Source organism: Pongo abelii, chromosome 6, assembly GCF_028885655.2.
Source record: "Pongo abelii isolate AG06213 chromosome 6, NHGRI_mPonAbe1-v2.0_pri, whole genome shotgun sequence".
Classification (NCBI taxonomy): Eukaryota; Metazoa; Chordata; class Mammalia; order Primates; family Hominidae; genus Pongo; species Pongo abelii.
Genome location: NC_071991.2, coordinates 147,344,955 through 147,364,108, shown reverse-complemented (window position 1 = coordinate 147,364,108; position 19,154 = coordinate 147,344,955). Strand labels below are relative to the sequence as shown.

The window sequence follows — 19,154 nt, the reverse complement described above, 5'->3', positions numbered from 1 at the left end:
CTCGTTTCCTGCTTTGGGTCTTCCGTGTCAGACAGCGTCACGTAATATATACATTTCCTATTTATAGATTCATCGTATGTCAGGTCTCCCTCATTAGAATGTCAGTTTCAAAGTACAAAGATTTTCTAACTGTTTTCTTCGTATATTAATTCTAGGCACCTGGAATATTGCTGAGCATAGAGTAGGAATTCAATAACTATTTGCTGAATGTATGCCGTGCTTTGTAATTCAAAACGTGTGTGTGTGTGTATGTGTGTGATGTGTGTGTGCGAAATAATGGATTTCTGATACCATTTAGGTCTCCCAGACCTCCCTAGGGCAGCCGCTTGTCCTGAATTGTCTGTTTATCCTTTCTATCCACATTTTTTTTTTTTTTTGAGCCGGAGTCTCTCTTTGTTGCCCAGGCTAGAGTGCAGTGGCACGATCTTGGCTCACTGCAACCTCCACCTCCCAGGTTCAAGCAATCCTCCTGCCTCAGCCTCTGGAGTAGCTGAGACTACAGGCGCATGCCACCAAACCTGGCTAATTTTTTGTATTTTTATTAGAGACAGGGTTTCACCATGTTAGCCAGGATGGTCTTGATCTCGTAACCTCATGATCCACCTGCCTTGGCCTCCCAAAGTGCTGGATTACAGGCGTGAGCCACCGCGCTCACCCTCTATCCACATTTTAAAACGTCTGCTGTGTGCATTGGTAATTGTGAACAATATATGGATTTTTGTGTTTTGAAACGTTACATAGATGTCATTATATTTATCGCTCATTCTGTATTTCAGACTTATCCATGTTGATACATGTAGATCAAGTTTATTCCTTTTAACAGATGCTTAATATTCCAGAAGCAACTATATTATAACTTATTTTCCATTCCTCCACTGATTGGCACTTAAGCTTTTTTTGATTTTTCACACTCACAAGCGATACTGTAGTGATCATTCTTGGGCCTGTCTCTTTGTGCCCCTGTGGGGATGCTACTCCAGAAAACAGACCCAGCGGTGGCCTCACCATATCGTAGGCTTGCTTGATTTTGTCTCTGCCGTTTCCATATTGCTGTCCCCAGAAGTACCCCAGTGCCACCGGGTGCTCCTAGCAGCAGCTAGCTATGAAGAACCTGTTTCTTTACGTCTTTGCCCAGTTTCTATAATTACATTTCTGCCAACCTGGTGGGGAGAGATCCTTGTCTTAATTCAGGATACTGGAGGCCTGAGCTTTAGGGCTCAAATAGCCTTCATGCCTGGTCCTGGCTCTGCCAGTTGTGCTGAGCTAATGGTTTGGGGCCAGCATGGGGCTGGGTCCCCTCTGTTAAGGCGTCTCCCTTTTAAAGGGAAGGACTAGTAAGTGTGGAGAGGGAAGAAAAGACAGTCGAAACAATGTAGGCAAAGGCCCAAAGTACCCCACTGTGCAGAGGGTGAAAGTGAAGTGGAGAGAGAGTATGGGATGTAGGTAAGAGAAGATAAAACTAAAGCAGTAGAGAAGGAGAGAGGAAGCTTCCAGCTCTAAACAGCAGTTCTCTAAATTGTTGCCCCACACAGGGACTGAGGAGGAGGCTGCAGGATTCTAGGCAGGAAGGATTTCTAGAAGTCCTTTGATAGGTCCGTGGGGAAGGACAGGGTAAGTTCAAAGCCAGATAGAGGTCTGTATGAAGGAGGTCAGTTGCCAGTGGTTCAGTGAAAATGATGAGAAATTACAATGTATATTAGATCCTTGGGCATGAGAACATAGGTGAAACAGTGTCAATCAGGAAAATCTAAACAGTTGAGAGGGCACATTTTGGGGCCAGAGCATCTGGCTGCATATCAAGTAGTCCCTGGTTCAAGACGGTGTCACTTGTTGGCCCTTCCTTTCACTCTGCCCACGTATTTGCAATCACTCCATCCTGTGTCATGTCCCAGTGACCACAGATTGCTCTGATTCTCCACTTCTCCACTTTTCCATGGATTGGATCCTGTCTTCTGGTCACTACTTTTATCTGACACATTGTGGGATTCAGCAAATGGAGGAGAAGAGGAAAGAAGAGGAAAAGAAAAGGCAGTTCAACTCCTGCCTCAGAGTGTTCAGTGCAAAGAGGCCCTTTATCATGAATGTGGATTCTAGTCATGACTTGGTCTTTAATCAGGTGTGTTTTGTTTGGGCATGATTTTAAATACTGTCATTTTTTCTAGATCTGTACCATGTGAGGGAACACGTTAAACCAGTGTCTCCAAACCATGAGTCAGAATGGTGCAGGGAGTTGGTTAGAAGCACACATTGTCCCTAGGTCCTTTCCCAGAGAGTGTGGCTTAGGAGTTCTCAAGTGGGGCTCAAGAACTTTTGCTTTTACCCAGCTCTGCCCAGCCCAACCTCACCTTTAAAGGGTCTGTTGAGCAACCATTTCTTTGAGTCCCGCCCTTCTAGGCGAGTTTAAAGGATGTCCTGGCTGCAAACCTCAGTGATTTTAATGTCCCTGCCTTCAGTCAGACACTGGAGGAGGAAGGATGCTGGTTATAAGTAGAGCTGGCAGGCAGGTGTGGAGTAGGAAGGGGGTGTATCGTGACGAAGCAAGTACGCATCTTATAATGGTGACAGTCAGGGTGTGGCCATACAGGTTTATAGTTCTTATTGGAGACAGGCAATTAAATGGGGGTATAGCTCAGGGGTAGAGCATTTGACTGCAGATCAAGAGGTCCCTGGTTCAAATCCAGGTGCCCCCTTCCTATTTTCTTTTGTTGGGGTGATCAGACCCAACACCAGGTCATGGGGGTGACGAAGTCCAGCGGAGTCAGAGGAATGAGAAAAAGACAGTTTGAGAGAGAAAGTGGGACCAGAGGGCCATGGCAAGTCTGGAGGCTGCGAAGGCCCCAAGCTCTGGGAGCACATGCTATTTATTGGTGCTCAAACAAACAGGTGGTGAGGATGTGGGGATTGAAAGGAAACAGTGTATCAAGTGAATGAGAAACATACGAATAGTGGGAGGGCTAGAAGCAAGGAGCCAGCAAGTCTAGCCAGACGTGCAAGCCCTGCCTCAACTTCTCTCCCAACACTCAGCTTTTCTCCCGACATCTTTTCACTCACTGATCATGATAGGATGTTCTACTCTTAGCTTTTCTTCAACACACATGGATTCATTCTGCAAAGCAGGAGAGAGAGGAAGCAGGTCAGGTCCTCACTAGAAAGCCTCGCCTGGCACCGGAAGCTCTAGAGAAACCCAATTTCTTGAAGGCTAAGTGCTCACAGGTCTGGGGAGAACTCTTTTTTTTCCTTGCACATCTCAAGCCTCATTTGGGGAATTCACAATTGTGTAAGTCTTGGTGGAAGAGGATCCTGTCTCTGGTTAAGGAAAAAATGAGGTCAGATATGTCCTCCCTCTGAATGTTGGTGTGTGAATGAGGGTTCTTCAGAGAAAACAGAATCAATAGGGGCTGTGTGTGTGTGTGCACATAGAGATTTTAAGGAATTGGATCATGCCATTGTGGGGGCTCACAAGTCTGATGTCTGCAGGGCATGGCAGCAATCTGGAGACGCAGGGAAGAGTTGAGGTTGCAGCTCGAGCCTGAAGATAGCGTGGAGGCAAAGTTCCTTTCTTGGAAGATAGCAGACATTTCCTCATAAGGTTTTCATCTGATTGGATGAGGCCCACCCACATTTTGGAGGGTAATCTGCTTTACTCAAAGTCTATAGATTGAATGTTAATCACATCTAAAAGATACTTTCACAGCAGCATCCAGATTGCTATGGACAAACATCTGGCCACCATGGCCTAGCCAAGTTGACACATTTAAGGAAAAAAAATTTTTTTTGAGACAAACAGGGTCTCCCTCTGTCACTCAAGCTAGAGTGTCGTGGTGTGATCTCAACTCACTGCAGTCTCCATCTCCTGGGCTCACAGCTTCCTGAGTAGCTGGGACCACAGGTGCGCACCACCACGCCCAGCTAATTTTTGTATTTTTTGTAGAGATGGGGTTTCGCCATGTTGTCTAGGCTGGTCTCAATCTTCTGACCTCAAGTGATCCACATGCCTCAGCCTACCAAACTGCTGGAATTACAGGCGTGAGCCACTGTGCCTAGCTGACACATAAAACTAACCAGCACAATTGGTAATGGCTTCAGTTTGGCCAACTATATTCTCCTAAACAAGACTGTGAATGTTGAATAAATCCTACATAGAGGCAGGGTGAATTTGGAATTCATTCTGGAGGTGGCAGAGCTCTGGCAATGGCAGTAGGGCCAGAGGCTGCAGCCAGCGTCTGTTGTGGCAGTGGCGGCTCCCAAGCCAGGGTGGGCTGAGGTCCTGCCTGGTTTTTGTTTGTTTGTTTTGAGACAGAGTCTCGCTCTCTTGCCCAGGATGGAGTGCAGCAGCACGATCTTGGCTCACTGTAACCTCCGCTTCTGGGGTTCAAGCGATGCTCCTGCCTCAGCCTCCCGAGTAGTTGGGACTACAGACACCCACCACCACACCCAGCTAATTTTTGTATTTTTAGTAGAGACGAGGTTTCGCCGTCTTGGCCAGGCTGGTCTGAAACACCTGACCTCGTGATCCGCCCTCATTGGCCTCTCAAAGTGCTGGGATTACAGGCATGAGCCACCGCACCCAGCCGGTCCTGCCTATTTGACGAGCCTGGCTCTGCAGGCTTCTCTGAGGTGCATGAGCTTCTTGCCATCCTGTGAGCAATTGCCCTCTGTGTCTGCAGTAACCTTAGATGACGTCTTCTTTAATCAAAGTGCCCTTGCTGGTACCAGGGATGTGTAACAAGTGATTACAGAAACGTGAAAGGAATGTGAATTGGAAATCTGTCCTCATTAAACTTGAAGGTAATGACAGTCTAGGTAGTTTATGGGGATAGAAATCCAGAATCCCATATCAGACTGTAGAAAAGTTGAGTAACTTTTGCCTGCAGTTCCATCAGGACCAATTTGTAGTTCCCAGATTATAAGTGGCCTCTGGGCAGGAAGGCTGGTCCTACCAGTTTTAAGGCAAATAGCTCACGTGTCACCCTGTATGATGTGTTCTACATGGACAAAAACACAGGCCTTTTTCTGACTGTATAACAAAACTCTCCGATCTCCTGCCACCAAATAAGCGAAACAGCTGAAAATGAGAGCCAGGGCTGATCCCTGTGGGCGCCAAACTTTGATGTCCATGGAATCGGCAGCTTCCCCCAGTCTCCCAGCTGAAAACAGGTCAGTGATTAAGAGGGTAGAACTTCAGGAATTGTAAGATGGATTTATGGGACCATTTGGAAAACTTGATTTATCCCAAATCACCAACCCTACCTAGTCTCCAAGCCTGCCGCTTCTTCCTGCCTGAAAGCCAACCAGCCCAGATGGAAGGGTTTTCACTGCAAGAGATTGGGTTCCCCACCCTCATGGTCTCTTGACCTACGGTGAGAGTAAGATCTCAGTTGAGCTTGGGCACCAGTTGCTGGGAGGCGAAGACTCAGATACCAAAATCATTTCCAACTGGCTAATGTATGTCAGCAAAAACTTCAAGACCATGTGTGGATACAGATTGTTGGAGTACTTCATAAAGTAGAAAGACTAATTTTAAATGAGCCTGAATTTTTTATTAGGAGCGTACTCAATTAAAATTCTATTTAAGATACCATAGCTAGAGCAGCTGGGATAAAACTGTTTGCTCCGTTGGTGGACCTAAGTCTGGATTCACAGGAGGCCAATTCTAAATGCATTTGAGATACTAGGGATTTCTTGCTATAATGTAGAAAGAATCCATAGGCTTCAGGGGGTAGGTAAGTTAGAGTGGATTTATCACGTGTGACTTAACCTGGCTTGAAAAATACGTAGGTGTGTGGAGCTTCTACATTCGTAGAAAGAGTTCTCGTAGCTGTTGTCTGTGGACAGAGATGCTGGTGGGAGGGATGATAGTGGAAAGGGAGCCTCTGATTTCAGTGGGGCTGGGAGGATCCTAGGGTGTCGGAGGCCAAGCACTGTGATACTTTATCCCGAAGTGAAGTTTGGGTGTTACTATGTGGTCTGTGCCACACAGGTCTTGGCTGTGACTCATCAGTGGTGAGGATTTTCGGCCTGAGAATGGGGAGCCCATCGTGGTCCCCTAGACGTGTAGACCTGAACTACCACCATAGCTGACACAATGGAAGTTCCTGACCTCTGACCCATTCCCCAGGTCTGAATCTGCTCAAAGAACCTGCCTGCCTTGATGATAAGGGAACCCAAGCTTGAGAAAAGGACTCTGCCAAAATATCCAGTCGTGGACAGTGAATCCTTCTGCCCGATTTCCCATGTTAGGCCCTTCAGCTGTTTGCCTGGAAACTACATGGAGGAGTGGGAAATATCCACATAATTTGGGATTATTGGTGGCTCTGCTGCATCTTGTGAAGCTTCTGGAGATCCAGTAATTTGGGTAACATCAGAATATCCCAGAAAAGAACACATCCTGCATCTTGCTTTGTTTAGCTACCACCATCAGAGGGGGCTCGAGAGACCACAGTTACTACCCATGGTGTGCTCCTCTCACGCAAAAGGTTACAGACTACAAGGTTTTCATCATATAATAATGAGATGAGCCTTAGAGGACTGATCAAAAGGTTCCAATCAGCTTGCCCTTTACCTATTCTTATTTTTATTTACTGATTTTGGAATCTGACTCCAGCTTCCTTTCCCTTGCTGGAGCCCGTGATCTGTATCTGTCTGCATGGAGGAGAGAGAAGAGGTTGATGGGATCAGGTCAGTCCTCTGGGAAGTCCCAGCTGACTTCCTCCATCATCTCGCTCCTTGCCCACCGTCTCACAGATCCTCCCAGAATCCTGCTTTTCCCCAATCCTTGGTCTGAGTAGGCCAGGGTGTGAGTCTGCAGCAGCCCCAGATGGGAAATCCAGAACCTGAGGGCACAGAGCCAAAGTCCAGGGTGCAGCAGACTAAGCTCAGAAATCTAAGCTCATTAGATTTCTCATGCCCATTGAAGGTGGGCATGAGACTGTGGCTGTTTCAGGTTCTCCTGTGCCACAGTGGAAGCTGGGTGCTGTGGAGAATACAGCAGGACTTAGAGACATGGCCCAGCCCTCTTGGGGATCACGTGGATGTCCCTGGGGAGATTTTGGACTACTCTGCAGAAGTGCTGGAGTGGTACCCAGAGGGCTGCAGGAGGCAGGGGTCTGTGCCTTACAAACTTTTAAAGTCCATAAAATCATTTGAGGACTATTGAGTCTGCACTTCAGAGATGTTGTGCATCAGGGATTAGATAGGTTGTGTCATTTTTCCCCAAGTGGGTGGATTGGGTGGAGCTTATGACCCAGGACCCACTTTGGTGATTAAAAGTAAAACAGGGTAGGGGGCACCTGGATTTGAACCAGGGACCTCTTGATCTCTACTCAAATGCTCTACCCCTGAGCCGTACACCCAGTCATAGGAGGATAGTGTAATTAACACCATTTTCGTGTGTCGACACACCAAGACCCAGCTCTGCCAGTTTGGATGTCCAGGCCAGTTCTGTTTCTCTGAACTCTGGCCTCCCTCCTGTCCCTAATACTTCTTTCTCCATCATCACTTCTGGCTAAGGACACCCTGGTGGCCTTGTTGACCTTTATAAATGGAGAGACCCTTCAGGTCATCCAGATAATTCTCTTAGTAGCAATTGTTGAGCATCATGTGAGGTGTGCTAGGCTGGGGACAGAACTGTAACTAGGTGACACCACCTTTCCCTGCACTGAAAGGAGACCCAGTGGCCATGTCTGGAGACTTGTATTTGACATAGAATACTGTTCGTGATAATTTGTCAAGTGAAAAGCAAATTTCTTTTGTATATAAAAAAAAAAGATACTCAAAAAATAATAGTCTTTTAAAAATGTGGCACAGGTACACCATGGAATACTATGCATCCATAAAAAAGAACGAGATCATGTCCTTTGGAGCAACATGGATGGAGCTGCAGGGCGTTATCCTTAGCAAACTAACACAAGAACAGAAAACCAAATACTGCATGTTCTCACAAGTGGAAGCTAAATGATGAGAACACATGGACACAGAAGGGGAACACTACACACTTGCACTTAGGGGGACAGGAGAGAAGATCGAAAAAATACATATGCATAGTACATGCCTGACGAAATAATCTGTACACCCAATCTCCAAGACATGAGTTTACCTATATGACAAACCTGCACATGTACACCTGAACCTAAAATAAAGTTAGAAAAAAAGATTCTCTACAGATTACCACTTGTAGGAATTTATCCTTCAAAAATATTCCTATAATTGCATGAAGACACATATATGTGGAGATTCATGGACAGTGGTTTTTAAATTCCTCACAGCAAACACTGGAGACCATCTAAATATCCATTGGCAGGGAATTGGTTAAAACCAGGCTTTGTCTCTTAACCTGGAGGGGATGAGGAGAAGGTGAAGATGCAGAGAAGCAGAGGATGCTGAGGGGACTCTATACCTTGGTCTTCTCAGTCAGGTAGAAAACAGGTCTTTCAAAGAGAATAAAGGAGGTAGGGTGGGACTCATTACTTGGCAAGAAGGGCAAAGCGTGAACCAGGCACTGTGGGAAATGGAGAATAGGTGAATTAGAAAGGAATAAAATCATTGCTCATTAGGAGAGAGGCACTGGTTGAGGTCAGACTGGCATAGATTTGCAGTGGGACCATTTGTCTGGCTGTACAATTTAATCCAGCAAAGACTGGCTCCTCCAGAGCAAAGGTGGGAAAGGCCAATGGCAAAAGTGTATCCGCAGAAGCAGAAGGGCTCATGAGGGAGGTATACAGACCACAGGCCAAGCCCTCAAAGGAGCTGGACTCATGACTGAGAGGCCAAACATGGGGTCCATAATAGGCAGGAAGATAGGTGAGCCCCAAGGTGGCTCTGCGGTCATGGGAACAGAGGGAGGTAGACAAGATTAAGGTCAAAATGAGGATAATGAACCATTTTCTATAACAGTAAGTACATGTAAACATCAGAAAAGGCGTCATTGAAGGAGTTTTCTGATTCTGAGATCTCGAAGGGGAATAAGTGATGATCAAGTTTGGCAATGAATGCTGAACAACCAAAATAACGAAGGATTATAGCAAAATGGAAAGAAGCAAACAAACCAGAAGCTTAAAAGCTGCCACTTAAAAGTCCACAGCTAGGTGGTCCAGGCATGGCTTTCCATAGGGTCAAGAACCCGAGTTCTCCTTTCTGACTGTCTGGCGGGCTTGGCTTTCATTCCAGCATGCCATCACCCACATTGGCATCTCATCGACCTCCCAGGCAGCAGAAAGATGGAAAAGACAAGTCTTTGCTGTAAGGACACCCATAACTTTCACCTGCATCTCATTGACCAGCCTTCTGTCTGTGGCCTCACAGCTCCAAGAGGGTCTGGGAAATGCAGATTTCCTTCTGGGAAGCGATGTGCCCAGCTGATAACCAAGAAGCAGGGTAGAAGACACTAGTGGAAAATGCTGAATCTGTGCCTCACCACACCCCTTGAGAGCCGCAGTGAGTGGAGTTTGAACATTTGTAGAGGCAGCAGGATGGAAATCTCGGGAGGCCTTAGCATTGGAAGCACATTGCCATGGCGTTTGACATTCCTGAGGACAGAAGGAGAGGGCGGTGAGGAAAATAAGATTGTTAGCCTGGTTCTAAAAGTGTCCACTGTTTGTGGAGTCCCATATATCAGAGAAGGCATGAATGGTGAGAGGAGAGAGTGGTGAAAGAAGATGGCTTTGAAAGAAGGGAAGCATGGAGAGTTGGTAGAGGAGCTGGGGTTTGCGGCCAATGTGGAGAATGAGGCTGAGAAGGTGACCCCACCCTCTCCATTCCAGAGGTTGAAGGGGTGGGATGGCTTCAGGGGAAAGCTGCCCTTCAGGTGTACAAGGATGGATAAAAAGGCAGACTTGCAGGGAAAGGCTAAGGAGGAAGGAGACTGTTTACAGAGTAGCTGGAGGGCTGGCGGGCTTGGGTGGAGGAGCTGAAACAGTAATGGGGATACAGGAAGGAGACTGCCCTGAGAGACCGTTTCCACTAATAGAAGGCATTGGAGGGCAGGGACGGGAAAAGGGCAAGTACCCAAGTTCTAGGCCAAAGCTCTAAGTGTTCGTGAAACTGGAACAGCAAAAGCTACTTCTTAAAAACCTGAAGATTTTGTGGGTATCTAGTGAGCGTATATATTTACAGGGTATATGAACTCGTGAAACAGGCATGCAATGTGAAATAAGCTCGTCATGGGGAATGGGGTGTCCATCCCCTCTAGCATTTATCCTTTGAGTTACCAATACCACTTTTTTTTTGGGTGGGGGGGAGCTAAATAAAAAGTTCGCATCTCTTGTTAACAAAAGGAATCTAATGAATAGGAAATTATGCAGCACATCATTGAAAATAAAAGATTTTTCTTTTATTTATTGAAAAACAGTGGCTCTGTTTTTCAGGCCACTACATCTTGTACTAATAAGGAGAGTCACAGGATGCAGAATATTTTCAACTCAGAGGAGTAGAGCAAAGCGCCATTTGCTAAATGATCAAATTAGACAGAGCCTCAAATGACACTACACTTGACCAGGCTCTGTCTTCAATGCCTGCTTCTCTGTTGTGTTTTCCTGCCATTCAATGTAAAGATAGTAAGACTTTCTTGCTTTCAGATAATTACAGGAACATGTTTTTAACCAACTAAAATATAAACTTCTGTTGTGTACATAAATCTGAATTATTAAATGTATTTTAGGTACTTTTTAAAAAGGTTCATAAACCATGATTAGTAAAAGGGATACTAAAAATCATGAATTGTGCTTCTGAATTCTATGCTGTGTAGCTGAACCTCCACGAATTTTAAGATTTGTGTCAAAAAAGCTGTTTGTTCTCTAAAGCATAGAACGCCATGACATCGTCTAGTTTTTGAGATGGTTGATACAATTCAGTGATCCCTTCTGCAGAAGTTCGCCTTTAAAGCTTAACTATGACATAAAATTGCCATTGAGAATTGGAACATGTGAACACAACGTAGAACTTACTTATATTTTAACATGTTGACATTTCATCTTCTGCAAACTGTCTTGGCCTTCTAAGGGCTTACTCATTGAGCAATAGATCCTGGTGGTTTGTCTTGGAAATAGAAGACCAGTACCACCCCAACCCAGGCAGAATGACTGGATCCAGAAGGGGTACAATTAAGACAACTAGGAAATGCTGAAAGAGCCTTTGTTTCTGGAAGATGCTGTTCTGGTCTAGTTTTAAGTACTGTCCACATAAGCGTGAAATGAAAATCAATCTTGGGGCCCCCAAATCACTAAGCTAAAGGCAGAAGTCAAGCTGGGAACTGCTTAGGGCAAACCTGATTTTATTCAGAGTCACCCGTCTGCTTACGAGATAAATCTGTATCAGATTGCCTCTTTTAGAGAGGCTCATTAGAAACCCAAAAGAATGCAACCTTTTGTCTCTACCTATGACCTGGAAGCCCCCTCCCAGCTTCCAGTTGTCCCACCTTCGCCTGGCATTGTCCCACCTTTCCAGATGGAACGAGTATGCATCTTATACATATTGATTGATAGCTTATTTGTCCCTAAAATGTATAAAACCAAGCTGTGCCCCTACCACCTTGGGCACAGGTCGTCAGGACTCGCCTGAGGCAGTGTCACAGACGCGCATCTGCAGCCTTGGCAAAATTCACTTTCTTAATTAACTGAGACCTTTCTCTAGATATTTGGGGTTCAAATAAGGATGAATAAGAAGAGGCAGAGTGGGAACAATGCAGTCTTGGGCTAAGGAGCCTTCTTGGAAGCTCTGCTAAAGCAGGGTCTTGCCCTTAGCTGCAGTCTAGAGCCCCCTGGGAAGCTTTCACCAGCCTGGGGCCCCACTCTAGATGTTCCGATTTAATTGGTCTGGGGTGGGGCCCGGGAAATGGCACTTTTATGGACTCTTCAGGTGATTCTAGTTTATACCTGGGGTTAAGAACCACCACATTCTAGCCTCACCATTGCTGGTTTCAGAAAAAAAAAAAAAAAATGAAACATTTACCCTAGTGTCTGAGTGTCTAATAAGGAAGAAGTTAAAATGTGGGCACCTATGTAAAAATGTCAAAATTAAAAATGCGGAGGGGGTATCCAGAATCGAACTGGTGGCCTCTTGGTTCACAGTCTAATGCTCTAACCCTGAGCTATACCCCTTCCTGCTGCTGTGGGGGTCAATTAATGTCTTTGACTTGTGCAGTCACACCCAGATGACCAGTCACCTATGCGTTGCCACTTCACAATGGAAGCTCCTAGGAGCTGCCAGGTCTACCTCAGTGAAAACTCATTCACCTTGTGTATAACAAGAGGCAGTCCCCGCTCCTCAAATACCCCCGTGCCTGTGTCTTCCCTGCCTTGAGTCCTTGGTTGCGGGCAGCAGCCTGGAAAAGCACTGCCAGTGGCCGCTAGAACGGCCTTGAGAGTCAACCTCCTGTACCTGTTATGGTGGGCACGTACAAGAGAAACTTTGTGTGACTGAGGTGTCTGTTCTAAAACACTTAATGACAGAGTTAGGCCTGGCTCTCCTGGTCCAGTGTTCCAACACAACTGCAATCTAGGACAGAAGGTGATTCTTCCAACTTTCACTTCTTCAATTAATATTAATGGAGAATGATAGAGAAGGAGCGACTCCAAGAAATAGTGAGAAGGCGGTAGCTGAGTAGATTTTAGAATCCACAAAAGCCTTAAGAGGGCCAACGTTAAACATAGTTTCAAGGACCAAAATATGTTGCTAGACAACAACCCCACTTGACTCATTTTTGTCTTTAAATGACAGGGTGTTTTCCTGTCATCCAGGCTGGAGTGCAGTGAAACAATTATAGCTCACTTCAGCCTCCCAAGTAGGTGGGACCACAGGTGTGTACCGTCATACCCAGCTAATATATTTTATTTTTTTGTAGAGGTGAAGTCTCACTATGTTGCCCAGGCTGGTCTTAAACTCCTGGCCTCAAGCGATCCTCTTGCCTTGGCCTCCCAAAGTGCTGGGATGAGAGACATGAGGCACTGTGTCCAGCCTCCCACGTGACCTTCCTGATGGCCGGCAGAACCCTGTCCTTTCTAGAAGGAAGACTTGGAGGAACACTTGGGTTAACTCCTTTTCACCTCCTCAGCTGTGCCAAGGCCCCGCCTCTACTCTTGTCATAGGAGCTGGTAAACTGTCTCTTCTTCAAACTGCCTTTCTTTCCTGCTGGAATTTTCTCCTTTACCCACAGGCCTTTGCCTTGTAGCCCTGGGCACCTTCTCAGAAGGCAGCTGGCAGTCAGCCACTCCTCTCTGCTCCTGGCCCGACAGCCTCGGGAAACACTGACTTCTGCAGTGATTTCTATGATAACGTTAAGATCCTCTGGGCTTCCCTTTTCGGCAGTAGGGTGGACTGCCGAGGAAGATGTGGAGGATTGGTGAGCCTGCAAGAGCACAGAACTCCCCACTGGCAGGGCCTGGGCAGTAGCCTGGCGGGCGGATCACCTGAGGTCGGGAGTTTGAGACCGGCCTGAGCAACATGGAGAAACTCCATCTCTACTAAAAGTACAAAATTAGGCGGGCCTGGTGACTCTTGCCTGTAATCCCAGCTACTCGGGAGGCTGAGGCAGGAGAATTGCTTAAACCTGCGAGGCAGAAGTTGCGGTGAGCCAAGATCGCGCCATCGCACTCCAGCCTGGGCAACAAGAGCGAAGTCCAGGAAGTCGCAGAAGACCCTGGACATCGCTGGATTCTGGAGGCCCAGATGTCAGTAGTACAATGATGGATGGGCATTTCCAAGAAGAAGTCTTAGGGCCCACCCATGGTGAGGAATCAGGAAGGAGAGACAGTCTTGCACAAAGGCAGGATACAAGAAGTGCTAAGCAGTGGCCGGGCGCATGGCTCACTCCTGTAATCCCAGCACTTTGGGTGGCTGAGGTGGTCAGATCACCAGGTCAGGAGTTGGAGACCAGCCCGGCCAATGTGGTGAAACCCCGTCTCTACTAAAAATACAAAAATTAGCCGGGTGTGGTGGCGGGCACCTGTAATCTCAGCTACTCGCAAGGCTGAGGCAGGAGAATCACTTAAAATGAGAAGGCGGAGGTTGCAGTGAGTCGAGATCGCGCTGCTGCACTCCAGCCTGGGCAACAGATCGAGATTCTGTCTCAAAAAAAAAAAAAAAGAAAAGAAAAAAGTGTGTATTTCATGGATTGTTATGTAGATTGAATGAGTTAATCTGCGTAAAGCACATAAAACAAGACTGGCATGTAGTAACTTCTGTATACCGTTTGCTGAACAGATAAAAAGTTCACAGAGAAATCAGCTAACATTCATGAGAGCCAATAAACACAAGAGAATAAAAACCCACATGGCAGGAGAAGGTATCTGTTGCACATAACTGATGAAGGGCTTATTCCCAAAATATATAAAGTATTGCACAAGACAATTAAAAAATGGACAACTTAGTAGAAAAATGAAGAAGAGACTTGAGCAGTCACTTCACAGAAGAGGACATCCAAGCGACCAATAAGCCTATGAAAAGATGCTCAAATCTCATGAGTCTAGAAAGGTGCAAATTAGGCTGGGCGTGATGGCTGACACCTGTAATCCCAGCACTTGGGGAGGCCGAGGTGGCCGGATCACCTGAGGTCGGGAGTTCATGACCAGCCTGACCAACATGGAGAAACTCCATCTCTACTAAAATACAAAATTAGCCAGGCTTGGTGGCTAATGATGATAAACTGCCTAGCATGATATTATCACATAATAGGGCATAGTAAGCATTCAAAAAATAACACCAGTTCCTGTTCTTGTCTTTTGGCAAACTCCAAACCAGTATCTGTAATGTCTCCTAAATGACCTCCTTAGACAAAGGACCTGACCTGGTTCTTCATTGCAGCACACAGGTCTCCCTGTGGCCCACAGAACAAAGTTGGAATTCCAAATCATCTCATACGAAGACTCTTGAGTCTAATCCCCCACCTCCAAGCCTTGGGCCCCAGTCACAGAGTGGGCTGTAATTCACATGTAGCCGCAGAGCTACAGGAGTTTGGTCGTAGGGGCAGCACTGCAGAGCCTCTGTCTCCCTTGTTAGAGGAGCTGAGCCAGGCTTTTGGCCTACAAGGTTGAAGCAAGGGTGTGAGTGAGCTCTGGCGTGGGAGAAACCAATTCTCCAGGGGAAACATCTGCCTTCCATGGGAATGCCGTGTGCTGTGATGTGTCTCCCCAGGTCTGGCCACCACTCCAGTGCACCAAACTGCTGCTGTGGGAAGGAGCCAGGAGAGTGATAACTTGGGGTACCATTCCCTGTCTGTTTCTGGGAAGCCTGCTGTAGTACTACTCTCTGGTCTGCCCTGGAAAAACCCAGAAGCATACTGCATCACAGCTTGAGAAATTACATATGTAGGGGGAGCAGGGAGCTAGATACCACGAATACCAAGAATATGAGGGATACCCGTGGAACTCGTGCTGGAAGAGATGAGAAGAAGTTATCCAGCCAGGTTGCAGCTGGGTAGGCCTGAGCTGTAGCTTCCAGTTCCAGGGAAAATCATAGGTGGAACGGATGTAAAGAAACTGGAATATGACCAACAGCTTCTGTGAAGAACATAACAGCTTGTATGAATAGAAAAAGTACAGTAGGGGGCACCCAGATTTGAACTGGGGACCTCTTGATCTGCAGTCAAATGCTCTACCCCTGAGCTATACCCCCTGCTTGTCATAAGTGTCTAATAAGCACCTTTCATGTTGGTAATCACACCCAGCAGTCCTACAGCACATTGAAAGTTCCTTCTTGCTTTTAGAGAGTAAGACCAGCAACTGATTTTACCACAAACTCACCCCAGAAAAGTCCATCCCCAGTTGCCAAACCCTGGTCCCTGCTCAAATGCCTGCACATCTCCCCGCTTTCTGTCAGTCCGTGGTGACAGGAGCAGCTGGGAGGAGTGTTTCCGTTTACTGCTGGAACAGCCTTTAGGTCTACATGTTTGATGTCTTCTTGTTTACACTACAAAATAGCAGTTTGGAGACGCAAATTGAGACACATGCAGTGCTGACATATAAAGATATCTCTCAGTCTGGGATCTTTGCATTAAATCCAGTTTATGAAACAGTTGGTGAAGTTGGGGAAGTTCCCAGGCCCTGACATGGATCAGCATAGTCCTGGGAAGCATCATGGAGACAACATAGCATGAGGACCACACAGCTCCTCCAGGTTTTGGCCAGAAAACTCCGCTGCTAGTGTGGAAAGCTCTACTCTGAACTACACCTCCATTCCCAGTGCATGGCTGTTTTTATCAGAAGTTTGGACTGGTTGGAGCCCACCACAGCACCAGAAAGCCTCTGTAGCCAGACTGCCTTTCTAGATTCCTCCTCTCTGGGCAAGGTATCTCTGAAAGAAAGGCAGTAGCCTCATTCAGGGCCTTGTAGATAAAACTCCAATATCCCTGGGACAGAGCACCTCGGGGAAAGGGGTGGCTGTGGGCACAGCTTCATCAGACTTAAACTTTTCTGCCTGCTGGCTCTGAAGAGAGCCGTGGATCTCCCAGCACAGTGCTCGAGCTCTGCTAAAGGACAGACTGCCTCCTCAGATGGGTTCCTGACCCCCGTGCCTCCTGACCAGGAGACACCTCCCAGCAGGGATCAACAGACATCTCATACAGGAGAGCTCTGGCTGGCATCTGGCGTGTGCCCCTCTGGGACGAAGCTTCCAGAGGAAGGAGCAGTCAGCAGTCTTTGCTGTTCTGCAGCCTCTGCTGGTGATACCCAGGAAAACAGCGTCTGGAGTGGACCACCAGCAAACTCTTAGCGGACCTGCTGAAGAGGGGCCTGACTGTTAGAAGGAAAACTAACAAACAGAAAGCAATAGCATCAAATAAATGAAAAGGACGACCGCACAAAAACCCCATCCAAAGGTTACCAACATCAAAGACCAAAGGCATTTCTCTTTCTATTTCTCTTTCTTTCCCTTCCTTCACTCCCTCCCTCCTTCCCTTCTTCCTTCTCTCCTTTTTTTTTCTTTTGAGACAAGGTGTTGCTCTGTCATGCAGGCTGAAGTGCAGTGGCATGATCATAGCTCACTACAGTCTCAAGCCATCCCACCTTAGCCTGCTCTATAGCTGGGACTCCAGGTACATGCCATGACATTTCACAGGACATATCCACAGAAAATGGTGGCATTAGCATGATTTGAGGGTGAGGTTTTTGGCCCTCTGATGTCAAAAGGCCGCCTCTCAGGCACTTGCTCAGACCAGTTGAAGAGTCAGTTGTCGAAACCAGTTTTAGCTGGACAGGAGCTGGCCCAAGTGCCTGAAAAACAACTGAAGTGACCATCACCATGTGACCTACGTATGTTATCTATAAAGCCTCCCATGAAAGTTAAGTTTCTGCATTCAGCATTGAGGCTTTCAGGTATGGTGGCCTTCAGCTTCATGGAAAAAGGAAAATAATAACAACAAAAAGCAAGCAACAAAAAGCAAGCAGGGCAGGTGGGCCTGATCAGATTAATCCCTCCGTTTCAAGGCAAGCAGGAAGCAACCTGCCTTGGGGGCTCAGGGGTTACAAGGCACAAGTGACCACTTGGAAGTGGCCCTGGATCTTCACTTATTTTTGTATCTGTGACCTTCACCATGAGACTTTGCAGATCTTCCCACTAGAGGTGGAACATGCTTTCCTGCTCTTGAGTTAGGGCTTGCTTCTCTGACTTGCTTTGATCAATGAGATGTTAGCACATGTGATGCAAACAGAGGCTTGAAAGCTGCTTGCATAGTTGGGCCTCCCCCTTTGCATTTCTGCTGTCACCACCAGAAGAGTGTCCCCTTGCTAGCTGCTACTCCTCCAGCTGGGATTATAGAAGGAACACACATGGAGCAGACTTGAGCCCAGCTCAGACAGAAACCAAGCACAGATGGACCCACAGCTTGAAGCAGACACCAGGTCAAGCCCAGCCTGCATCAGCTGATTGGCATTCATGCTGCTGACCTATCAGCACGAGACATGCTTATGGTTTCATACAGCCTAATTTTGGGATGATTTGTTGTGACACATTGTTGTGGAAATAGCTGACTAATACAGCCTTGATTCTTACACCTGCCTCTCCCCCAACCCCCATCCTGTATGCCCATCAGGTACTGAGTAAGGGAATGGGAGGAGACAGTTGAAGGAGTTCAGGTTGTGGCTACAGAGTAGAAAAGTACCAGTAGACCAGTGAAGGGTCTCTGGGAAATGGAGGGGTGAACTCATGACCAGAAGAGCAGTCTCTAGTCAGTTGTGGTAGAGTTGCCAATTTCCATAAGCTAACTGGGAATGAATACAATTTACAGTGCACTATAGAATCCTTGGGTGTGGCAACACAGGTGAAATATGCTAAGGAGGAATGTCCACCAGGCAAGGGGGTATAGCTCACAGGTAGAGCATTTGACTGCAGATCAAGAGGTCCGCGGTTCAAATCCGGGTACCCCTGCTGCCACTTACCTGTGGGTTCTCTTTTCCTGATGTTGAGCTTACTAGTCATCCTCACCACTGTTCTTCCTATAGTTCATGTCAGTTTTCTCATGACTTCATTTTTCTGGCACAAGTCATGATCAAGTCACTAATAATCTGCATGTACTTCAAAAGTTCTAATTAGCTGCTCTTCTTTGAAGTTTATATTATGGCAGGACAGGTTGAATTAGAGGTTATGTAGTCTGACTTTGCATCAGCATTACTGACAGAACATGTCAAAGATATAGATTACTTCCTAGAAATTCCAATTTAGTAGGACTGAGGAGGAATCAGAGAACTTCTACTTTTGGGGGTCATTTGGGCCATAATCCCCTGTTAATACCTGTTCTAACATCCAATAATTCTAAGTGGCTGGAAAATTGTTTTGGAACTTACAACAACTTATCATTCTAAACCACATCCCAGTGGGAAGCATCAGTGATGTTCAAGCTAGTGCCTGCCTTCAGCCCATCACTGAGGGCATGTGGGCTGCTGAGCTGCAGGCATAGGCAGTGGCCAGGTGTGTAGAGGTGGGAGAGGGTGGGAAGGTGGGGGAAGTCAGAATGAAGCTGTGGGAATGGTAGGAGGATGACCAATTGCAGTGGCACAGTCAGCTAGGGGTGGTGGCGGGCCATGAGTGATTACTCGACTCCCTGCATTAAAGTTCAGAATTGAAGTTTACTCAGGCTTCAGTAGTTGTTTTTGAGTAAAGCATTTGATTGATGATCCACAGGTCCCTGACTCAAATTCATATGTTCCCTACCTACACTAATTTCTTCCCAT

The 19,154-nt window shown here is 46.7% G+C and overlaps 2 non-coding genes and 1 pseudogene across 2 annotated transcripts; 2 read left to right on the top strand and 1 right to left on the bottom strand.

Moving 5' to 3' along the window:
* The window catches only part of LOC100939227 (zinc finger protein 746-like), a 72,402-nt pseudogene that overhangs the window by 8,954 nt on the left and 44,294 nt on the right, over window positions 1–19,154 (top strand).
* TRNAC-GCA (transfer RNA cysteine (anticodon GCA)) lies at window positions 2,619–2,690 on the top strand. Its single transcript has one exon. It is a non-coding gene; the product is annotated as a tRNA-Cys (tRNA).
* On the bottom strand, window positions 15,532–15,603 carry TRNAC-GCA (transfer RNA cysteine (anticodon GCA)). The gene has a single exon. It is a non-coding gene; the product is annotated as a tRNA-Cys (tRNA).